Source organism: Oncorhynchus keta, unplaced genomic scaffold (genome assembly GCF_023373465.1).
Source record: "Oncorhynchus keta strain PuntledgeMale-10-30-2019 unplaced genomic scaffold, Oket_V2 Un_scaffold_1952_pilon_pilon, whole genome shotgun sequence".
In the NCBI taxonomy this organism is placed as follows: Eukaryota; Metazoa; Chordata; class Actinopteri; order Salmoniformes; family Salmonidae; genus Oncorhynchus; species Oncorhynchus keta.
The window spans coordinates 251611-262382 of record NW_026290848.1 but is presented as its reverse complement, the minus strand read 5'-3'; the positions used below and the strand labels follow the sequence as shown (position 1 = coordinate 262382).

The 10772-nt window shown below is 40.4% G+C and overlaps 1 long non-coding RNA gene across 1 annotated transcript; it reads right to left on the bottom strand.

Moving 5' to 3' along the window:
• Positions 1-965: 965 nt before the first annotated feature.
• On the bottom strand, positions 966-10134 carry LOC127927937 (uncharacterized). The gene is made up of 3 exons (XR_008129563.1): positions 9090-10134; positions 1796-2841; positions 966-1556 (listed from the first exon to the last, which is right to left on the bottom strand). It is a non-coding gene; the product is annotated as an uncharacterized LOC127927937 (long non-coding RNA).
• Positions 10135-10772: the final 638 nt, after the last annotated feature.

Below are 10772 nucleotides of genomic sequence, written 5' to 3'. Positions count from 1 at the left end.
ATTTTGCCTGTTTCTGCATTTTTATATTTTACACTGAGATTAGTTAGTCCTGAGGGATTGAACATTAATGTGTTCAGACAGCGAACCCCTCTAGAGCTGCCAATAACTAGCCGTTAACCCTAAACATTCTGAAAAAAACTCGACATACATATTATCTCAAACAGAATATCTTGTTCTGACAAAATTGGGTGTAAATGTATGTTATTTCATCAATTCCGCTGTGGTATGAAATATGTGCTATATTTTCAGGGCTATATCAAGAAGGTAAATCTACACCTTTTTTTGTCAAGACACCATATTATGTAGCCTGTTGTTCCTTTTGAATGTAATTAACATTTGGTTCGTTTTACAGCTTTAAAATATAATACTTTTTGTTTTGAGAGCATTGCTGTCACCCCCCAAAAATGTACGTAGTTCTGTCCTTGAGATGTTCTTGTCTATTAATGTTCTGTATTATGTCATGTTTCATGTTTTGTGTGGAACCCAGGAAGAGTAGCTGCTGCTTTTGCAACAGCTAATGGGGATCCTAATAAAATACCAAAATAAAACATATTTGGTAACGCTGCACATAGAAGTTCCCTGTCTTCGCCTATTTACCTAAGTACACTTAATTTGTGGAGATGGAGATTGTGTGTCTGATGTATGTTATATGCACAGACCAGACCACAGACTTTTAGGCAGAGCATAGACACCTCATATGATGCTACTAATGTATAGAATAAGCCAGATACCACATATTTCTGCTGTTGTATCACTTAACCTGTTATGGCTGCATCCCTTTGTTCTCAATTTCTGCCTGAAGACATACCCTAATCTAACTGCCTGTAGGTCAGCCCCAGAGGCAAGGATATGCATATTCTTGGTATCATTTGAATGGAAACATTCTGAAGTTTGTGGAAATGTTAATTGAATGTAGGAGAATATAACACAGTAGATCTGGTGGAAGAAAAGAGAAAGAAAGAGCATATGTTTTGTTTTTTATTGTTGTAGTATCATTTTCCACATGTACTAGAATAGCCACACAGTCAGATAGGATGCTGGAGATAATTTTGATGGACAGCACAAGAGGGCAACTGTAGGTGCGCAAAGTTTCAGACTGATAACTGTGTCCCACACAAGTTGCCCAAATGTACCCAAGTGGCCGAATTGGTGAAATGACCTATAACTATATACAGCAGTGCAAATAACTGTATCACACACACACACACACACACACACACACACACACACACACACACACACACACACACACACAAAAAAAATATTAGAAAAAAAATATAGAAAAAAAAACAGTGCAACCCTTGGAAATCCTTGTCACAGTATTTTGCTGCCTGTGCCATGTCCCATAGCAGTCTCTTTCTGATGTAAAGCAGAGGCAAACTGAACAAGTGGTGCATTTCATGCGACACAGAACACAACCGACGCCTCCATGCTGCGCCCTTTTGGCCCTGAGGCAGTCATGCCTGCAGTAAAGAACTGTGGCATATGAACACCATTGGGGGCACAGGTAGAGCGGGCAGCTTGGCACCGGGGCCTCCCAGTCGGAGTCGCTATCACTATGAAGGAAAACATTTAAAAAAAAATTGTATTGTATGAGCCTTTTATCATCACATAAAATTAACAGATATGTATTGATTGTATAGAGCAGAGGGAACACACACACCCACAAACAAACCAACACACACACAAAAACAAAACTACACAATTCATTGCAAAAAAACAAAAAACAAAAAATAATAATAATAAATATATATATATATATATATTTATTTCATAAAACGGCATTAGCACTTACCCGTCCAGAAGTACGTCCTGTCCTTGCAGAAACACCTCCTCAGTTCGTTTGAATCATAACACTCCAAGATTCCTCAAACAAAAAATCTGTCTCACTTTCACTTTTACTTTAGAGTTTGACTTCGCTTTACATTATGTATTCGCCAGGATATCTTCAATGAAATCGTTGAAACTACAACTTTCCGAAATACAGCTGCGTAAAAAGCCTTTACAGCAATTCCTCTGATCGTCAAGGCGAAAATGGAGTTCCCTGCGCGTGCGATTACAACCAAGGAATTGTGGTCCAACCCCAAACCATTATATACTGGCGTTTACCTCAGCTCATTGGCTATCTACCCAGCTAGATTTCAAGAAAATCAGTGGTCATTTAGCAGAAATATAGTCAATCAATGAAGCTTCGCTAAAATTATTGGTGCGTAAGGTAGTCATTTATCGTTGTCTTTAAATCAGCTCACTTCGGTCAATTCTCCCCGCAAAAAAAACAATGATATTTGACTGTGTTGCAAACATCCAGAGGAATGCACTGAAACCCACCATGACTATATAAACGATTGTTTACAGGGGCGAATCACCCCGAATGCTCCGTAAAAAAATGATAGAGAAGGAATTCACGGCACAAATAGTTTACAAAATGTTTAGATTTAGGCTATAAAAATTGATTTTATCAAAGAAAACGGCACTTCATTTGATCAATGGGATACTCAGGAAGAGAAATAAGAGCAAGATATCAGATTGTAAGTCATAATTTTACCTTCAGATGTGAATGTCTAAAAACTGTCATGGCGGAAAATGTTTATGTTCTTGATTGCTCTTCTCAAACAAAAGCATGGGATTTGTTCTCTGTAATAGCCATTTTAAATTGGAAAACTTAGTTTGATTACCAAGATTCTAATCTTTTGAAATGTGTAAGACACTTGCATTTTCAAGAATGTTTAAAGACCAGTAGATGTCATGCTTGATCCCGGTCTTGGCTGGAGAGTGTTTCTGATTAAATCCACTAGATGGAAGTGATGATTCATACTCGGGCTCCTGCTGATGCTGTTTCTTCTGTAAAGCGATCCAAAAAGTTACAGGTAAGTTCCATAAGGCTAAATATAATAATATCAGTAGCAAAGTGAATATCTACATTTACAGGTGATTATCTCCAGGCATCCCTGTCTGATTAGCTGCGTGTGATCTGATAATTATTATCTACACGACACAATATACAGTATTTACATTTTTTACATTTTTCTATTTATCCTTTATTTAACTAGGCAAGTCAGTTAAGAACAAATTCTTATTTATAATGATGGCCTACCCTGGCCAAACCTGGAAGACGCTGGGCCAGTTGTGTGCCGCCCTATAGAACCCTCAACCACGGCCAGATGTGATACAGCCTGGATTCAAACCAGGGACTGTAGTGATGCCTCTTGCACTGAGATGCAGTGCCTTACACCGCTGCACCAAGTATATACTGTATATATATATAATATATACCAGTAAGCAGATGCTTTTATCCAAAGCAACTTTGTCATGCGTGCATACATTCTCCATTTGAAAAGGTGCAGCGCTCGCTCACCATTTTAAACATATGCCCCACTATAAATTAGGCTAGGGAGGTAAGTGGGTGACACAATCCCCCTGCCATTCACTTTCCATGCTCTTGGAGGTCTGGATATTAAGGGATGCTCTGCTGCACAGCCCCCTCTAGCGAGAGCAGGTCAATGTGTCATTAATCTGGGAATGCTGTGTGTTCCTAACTCTTAAGTCTGTAGGCTAGATAATAGAACATTTTTGGGAATGCTGTGTATTCCAGCAATAGGTCATTAGGAATTTTAGGGAATGCTGTGTGCTCTAGCAATAGGTTATTAGCAACATTTTGAGAATTCTCCCAGTGGGCTCTGTGTTCTAGCTATAAGCTATTAGGACTTTGGGAACAATTGACTCTTTTTACAAATGACTTGCTGCTAAACAGTACATTTCTATGAACACATTCTCTCAAAATGATTCTAGATACTTTTCTACTATTGCACACAATAATTTGCTTCATCATTGGGTTTCTTGACATAACTCCCCCCATGTTCTTTTTCTCTGAGACTGTGATATACAACAATATTATGACCATACTGTTGAAATAATCACATAAGAGACTAGTCAAGGACCATATCACCTCCACCCTCCCTGACACCCTAGACCCACTCCAATTTCCTTACCGCCCAAATAGGTCCACAGACAATCTCAACCACACTGCACACTGCCCTAACCCATCTGGACAAGAGGAATACCTATGTGAGAATGCTGTTCATCGACTACAGCTCGGTATTTAACACCATAGTACCCTCCAAGCTCGTCATCAAGCTCGAGACCCTGGGTCACGACCCCGCCCTGTGCAACTGGGTACTGGACTTCCTGACGGGCCGCCCCCAGGTGGTGAGGGTAGGCAACAACATCTCCACCCCGCTGATCCTCAACACTGGGGCCCCACAAGGGGGCATTCTGAGCCCTCTCCTGTACTCCCTGTTCACCCACGACTGCGTGGCCACGCACGCCTCCAACTCAATCATCAAGTTTGCGGACGACACAACAGTGGTAGGCTTGATTACCATCAACGACGAGACGGCCTACAGGGAGGAGGTGAGGGCCCTCGGAGTGTGGTGTCAGAAAAATAACCTCACACTCAACGTCAACAAAACTAAGGAGATGATTGTGGACTTCAGGAAACAGCAGAGGGAACACCCCCCTATCCGATGGAACAGTAGTGGAGAGGGTAGTCAGTTTTAAGTTCCTCGGCGTACACATCACAGACAAACTGAATTGGTCCACCCACACAAACAGCATCGTGAAGAAGGCGCAGCAGCGCCTCTTCAACCTCAGGAGGCTGAAGAAATTTGGCTTGTCACCAAAAGCACTCACAAACTTCTACAGATGCACAATCGAGAGCATCCTGGCGGGCTGTATCACCGCCTGGTACGGCAACTGCTCCGCCCTCAACCGTAAGGCTCTCCAGAGGGTAGTGAGGTCTGCACAACGCATCACCGGGGGCAAACTACCTGCCCTCCAGGACACCTACACCACCCGATGTTACAGGAAGGCCATAAAGATTATCAAGGACAACAACCACCCGAGCCACTGCCTGTTCACCTCGCTATCATCCAGAAGGTGAGGTCAGTACAGGTGCCTCAAAGCTGGGACCGAGAGACTGAAAAGCAACTTCTATCTCAAGGCCATCAGACTGTTAAACAGCCACCACTAACATTGAGTGGCTGCTGCCAACACACTGACTCAACTCCAGCCACTTTAATAATGGGAATTGATGGGAAATTATGTAAAATATATCACTAGCCACTTTAAACAATGCTACCTAATATAATGTTTACATACCCAACATTATTCATCTCATATGTATACGTATATACTGTACTCTATATCATCTACTGCATCTTTATGTAATACATGTATCACTAGGCACTTTAACTATGCCACTTTGTTTACATTCTCATATGTATATACTGTACTCGATACTATCTACTGTAAAATCATCTTGCCTATGCCGCTCTGTACCATCACTCATTCATATATCTTTATGTACATATTCTTTATCCCCCTACACTTGTATTGCTTGCTGTTTGGGGTTTTAGGCTGGGTTTCTGTACCGCACTTTGAGATATCAGCTGATGTACGAAGGGCTATATAAATACATTTGATTTGAGTTGATTTGTATAAGACAGTAGTTTTGGAATTGTTAGTTAGGTTACTTGTTGGTTATTACTGCATTGTCGGAACTAGAAGCACAAGCATTTCGCTACACTCGCATTAACATCTGCTAACCATGTGTATGTGACAAGTAAAATTTGATTTGATAAGACATCTACAGAGCTTGAGTACCTTAACACATTAACACAATGCTGCCTAATTCAACCTAACCTGTAATTAACTAGGACTCTTCTTGTATCTCTTCATGATTATATTTTCCTGAATGACCAGATGGTCTTAGTTTATCGATGTCATTGGCTGGACCCTCATGGGGGTGAAAATTTAGTTAGTAATTGAGGTCCTTCCTTTGTCCGGGTTCATTTCATTAGAAAGTTAATTCTCTCTATGGAGGAAATGCAACATTTTCATGACAATAGAGATGCAAATAGCTCCTTTAGATGTTAGACAATAGAGACATGTATGAAGCTATTGGATCATTTAGACTCTGAATACCATTACTAATTAGTCCTCACAAATATTTGGTCTGCCAATTACACCAAGGATTACACCAAGGGATCAGGAATTGGAAAAGGGTACTTTGAGCATAACTCATTGCTGGATATAAGTAGATCTAAAAAACCGTATACTCTCGGTTTATCAGTATTCTCAGTATATCAGAGAACGCTAGATTGATCACTAGTGCATAAGTAGTGTCTATACTAATAAGTTAAATGGCGATTGGGTCTGTACAGAGTCAGAGTTTTAGGTCTCCGAGTTTGTCGGCGTGTTGTGGAGCAGATACCTAAACCACATGGGGATATAGAGAGAGACAAAAAGAGAGAGAGGCTTTAACGTCTTAGTGAGTCCAAGGCTTTGCTCAATGAGGTTGCCAAATTATTTACCAACTAAACAGCAGCTAAAACAACTTACTGGTTAGAACAACTGGCTATATAAACTCAAACTGGCTTCTTTTCGCTGAAAATTGCCTCATATCCCCAAACGGGAATATCTGGAATAACCATTTGTTTTAGCTCATGGTTATTTAATTATGTGCTTAATGTTTAGCAAGTAAGTATATAACAGATAGTGTATTTTGACTATGTATCAAAACGTCTTAAATGAGTCAATCTTTGGCTCCACTTGTCCCATGCTATCCTCATACATTTGTAATACATTTGTTGGACAAGGTCTGTTAGGCTGAACATACTGTATGCCCTTCCACTTAACCAGGTAGTGTGTGGGCCCATAAGGCCGACATGATTTATGTTATTATTCTCTAGGCCAGTGGGACTAAAACATTTACCACAAAGTGGTTCAACACAGTCCAGTGTGCCTCAGTGAAGAGCTGCCTGTCATTGTCTATGTAGACTAAAGCACATTCATTATGAGGAGCAGTCCTCTCTCATTATTTATAGACACGCTAAACCAAGGGCCCCCAAACAATATAGAATAGATTCCTTTATGAAGACAAGTACCTCAAACTTCTATGACCACCGTGTGTCCCTCCGTCCCCCCTCTTCTTTTCAGATGTCTACACATTATGTAATGAAATATGTGGAGAGAAAACAAAGACTATCCTCAACTTTCCCTTTTCTCCCTTGTGTGAAAACAGACCCATTTTGAAGCCTTTATTTGTGCAAAGCCTCTCATTAACTCTGCTCATGCTGTCTTCCCCAGCTTGCCATTGGTTTAAGTACCACGTTCCACAGCTTGCCATTGGCTTAAGTACGCAGTTGTGTAAAAAAGATACCAATTAGTCTCTCATCAGGTCCAATCAGAGGAGACAAAGCCTGTGTAAAGATAACTTGAGGGGAGGCACAGCCCAGTGTAATCACTTAAAAACCATAAGGCATATTCAGAGCAGCTCGCTGCTGCGGGTCCATTCACCAACCCTCCTACTCCTTACCGGACCCCTTTGGACCTCGATCTCAGGGCCAGGTTTTGTTGTGCTGGGAATATGGGACCACCAGGAGTCTCAGAAGGGGAGCTATTCACCACTTACTTGTTTACAGCACATAAAGCACTCAGGAGGACCCAGACAATCCCTTATTGTCCCCTACCTCAATGCTTCCTTAAACTTAGGCCCCAACAAGCCCCAAGAGCTAGCTTTCACATGTTTCTGGTAGACTAATTTTATGTTTAAAGGGGGTGGTTTTCACCTCATTAGAAACTAAATATGCACTGTCCTGTAATTATGTGGAGCGGCAATGTCTTTTTTTTTTATCGTCCATCAATGCAGCAGGTTTTTTGGGGCATTTAATTTCGAGCTCACTGCTGGCCACAAAATATCTTAAATGCATTAATTAGTGGCTAAGCAGAGAAACCCCTTTTTCTCCATGGCTTCACCTCTATCTCTCTGCACCCACTGTTTGGAACAAGGTTGGACAGATTGCAGTGCGAATAAAATGACCTCAGTAATGTCTTTATACCAGCACAGTAACTCATTAATTCTCTGCCATTAGCTCCCGACTGGTGTAGCAGTCTAAGGCACTGCATTGCAGTGCAAGAGATGTCACTAGTTTGAATCCAGGCTGTATCACATCCGGCCATGATTGGGAGTCCCATCGGGCAGTGCACAATTGGCCCAGCGTCATCCGGGTTTGGCCCGGGTAGGCCGCCATTGTAAATAAGAATGTGTTCTTAATGTTACGAAATTGTATTTTTAGTTGTCACTGAAATGTCCCCTGATGTTGGTCCCTGTACGGGGATCGCAGCCATAAGGATAGTGAGACGCTAGCGTCTCAAGTGGCCAATAGCCTCGGGAAATGCATAGTGCCAAATTCAAATAAAAAACGATCAAACTCTAACTTTCATTAAATCACACAAGCAGGGTACTCAATTAAAGCTACACTCGTTGTGAATCCAGCCAACATGTCAGATTTTAAAAATGCTTTTCGGCGAAAGCATGAGAAGCTATTATCTGATAGCATGCACCCCCCCTGAACCACCTGAACGAGTTGTAAACAAAATAATTAGCGTAGCCGGCGCTACACAAAACGCTGAAATAAAATATTAAATATGCATTAGCTTTGACGAGCCACTTTGTTGGCACTCCAATATGTCCCATAAACATCACAATTGGTCCTTTTTTTCGATTAATTCCGTCCATGTATACCCAAAATGTCCATTTATAAAGCAGGTTTGATCTGAAAAAAAACTGCTTTCCAAAACACAACTTCACTCCAAAACATCAAAATTTGCCTATAAACTTTGCCAAAATATTTCAAACTACTTTTGTAATACAACTTTAGGTATTTTTAAACGTTGATAATCGATCAAATTGTAGACTGGGCAAACTGTATTCGATAGATTTATTCATTTTGCTCCTTTTCACCCCATTATTTATATTTCTACTTTGCACATTCTTCCATTGCAAATCTACCATTTCAGTGTTTTACTTGCTATATTGTATCTACTTTGCCACCATGGTCTTTTTTTGCCTTTACCTCCCTTATCTCACCTCATTTGCTCACATCGTATATAGACTTGGTTATACTGTATTATTGACTGTATGTTTGTTTTACTCCATGTGTAACTCTGTGCGTTGTATGTGTCGAACTGCTTTGCTTTATCTTGGCCAGGTCGCAATTGTAAATGAGAACTGTTCTCAACTTGCCTACCTGGTTAAATAAAGGTGAAATAAGAAAAAAATAGAGAAAGTAAACAAAACATGCTCCTTTTTCCCTCTTGCGTAACTATCAAAAGTGTAACATTGTTCCAGGAAGTGCCTCTTCTTCGTTTCACCAATGATTAACTTCAACCCAATTCCAAAGACTGGTGACATCCTGTGGAAGTCGTAGGAACGGTAAAATGGGCGCTATCTAATTTCCCTTGGCAAAGACAACTGAGGGAACTGTCAGAGGGAGAACATGTTTTTTTTTATTCTGAACAGTTTTTCCTTGGGGTTTTGCCTGCTACATAAGTTCTGTTATAGTCACAGACATGATTGAACCAGTTTTAGAAACTTCAGAGTGTTTTCTATCCAGACCTACTAATCATATGCATATAATATATTCCTGGCATGAGTAGCAGGAAGTTGAAATTGTGCACGCTATTTATCAAAAAGTAGAAATGCTGCGCCCTATCAAAGAGAAGTTTTAAGAATGGATGCCACTGTGACCTTCAATGCTGCAGAAAGTGTTTGCTACCCTTCCCCAGTTCTGTGCCTCAATGCAATCCTGTCTCAGGAGTCTACAGACATTTCCTTCAACCCTGTGGCTTGGTTTTTGCTCTGACATGCATTGTCAACTGTGGGTGCCTATATAGACAAGAGTGTACCTCTCCATATCACGTCCAATCAATTGAATTTACCACAGGTGGACTCCAATCAGGTTGTAGGAACATCAAGGATGATCAATGGAACAGGATGTACCTGAGCTCAATTTAGAGTTTCAGAGCAAAGGGTCTGAATGCTTATATAAATAAGGTATATCTGTTTTACATTTTTTATACATTTGCTTTGTGTGTAGAATGATGATGAAAAACATTTATTGAATACATTTTAGAATAAGGCTGTAACATTACACAATATGGAAAATGTAAAGGGGCCTGAATACCTTCCGAATGCACTGTATGTCGTTTTAAATTTGTATTTTTGTTATTTAACCTTTATTTAACTAGGAAAGTTCAATTGCAAATATTGAGTATCATAATGTCATGGCAGTTCAATTGTTCTCTAAAGCACATAAAAATAAGTCTGATTTAAGCAGATGTACTTTGGATGGTGACCATATTGATCGTGTCCCTGCTTACAAATATCTGGGCATCTGGATAGATGAAATGCTGTCTGTTAAAAAGCACATTGGTGAGTTAGTTAAGAAACTGAGAATAAAACTGGGCTTCTAGAAATAGGTCCTGCCTCTTGCTAAATAAATGGAAAGCAGATTATTCAGTTGAGGTTCCTATCGGTCCTAGACTATGGCGACATCATCTATATGAATGCAGGTGCCACTTCATTAAAGCCGTTAGATGCAGTTTATCATAGCACACAGCGCTTTTATTAAGGGCAACAATTATAGAACTCATCACTGCATTCTCTACCAGAAAGTTGGTTGGCCCTCTGATGTCATGTAGGTTGGTACGTTGCTATGTTTTCATTTATAAAGCCCTTTTACACTGTATCTAACATCTTTACTGAACTTTGGACATACGAGTTACCACACCTGGTCTTAGAGATGGCTAACTCTGGAAATTCCTTTTGTCTCTGAGTTAGGTAAATCAGCTTTTAGTTCTCTTGCACCTTAGTTACTCAAATATCGTAAAAATGCTCTTAAATGTGATGCTCTGGTGCCTCTGGGGCAGGT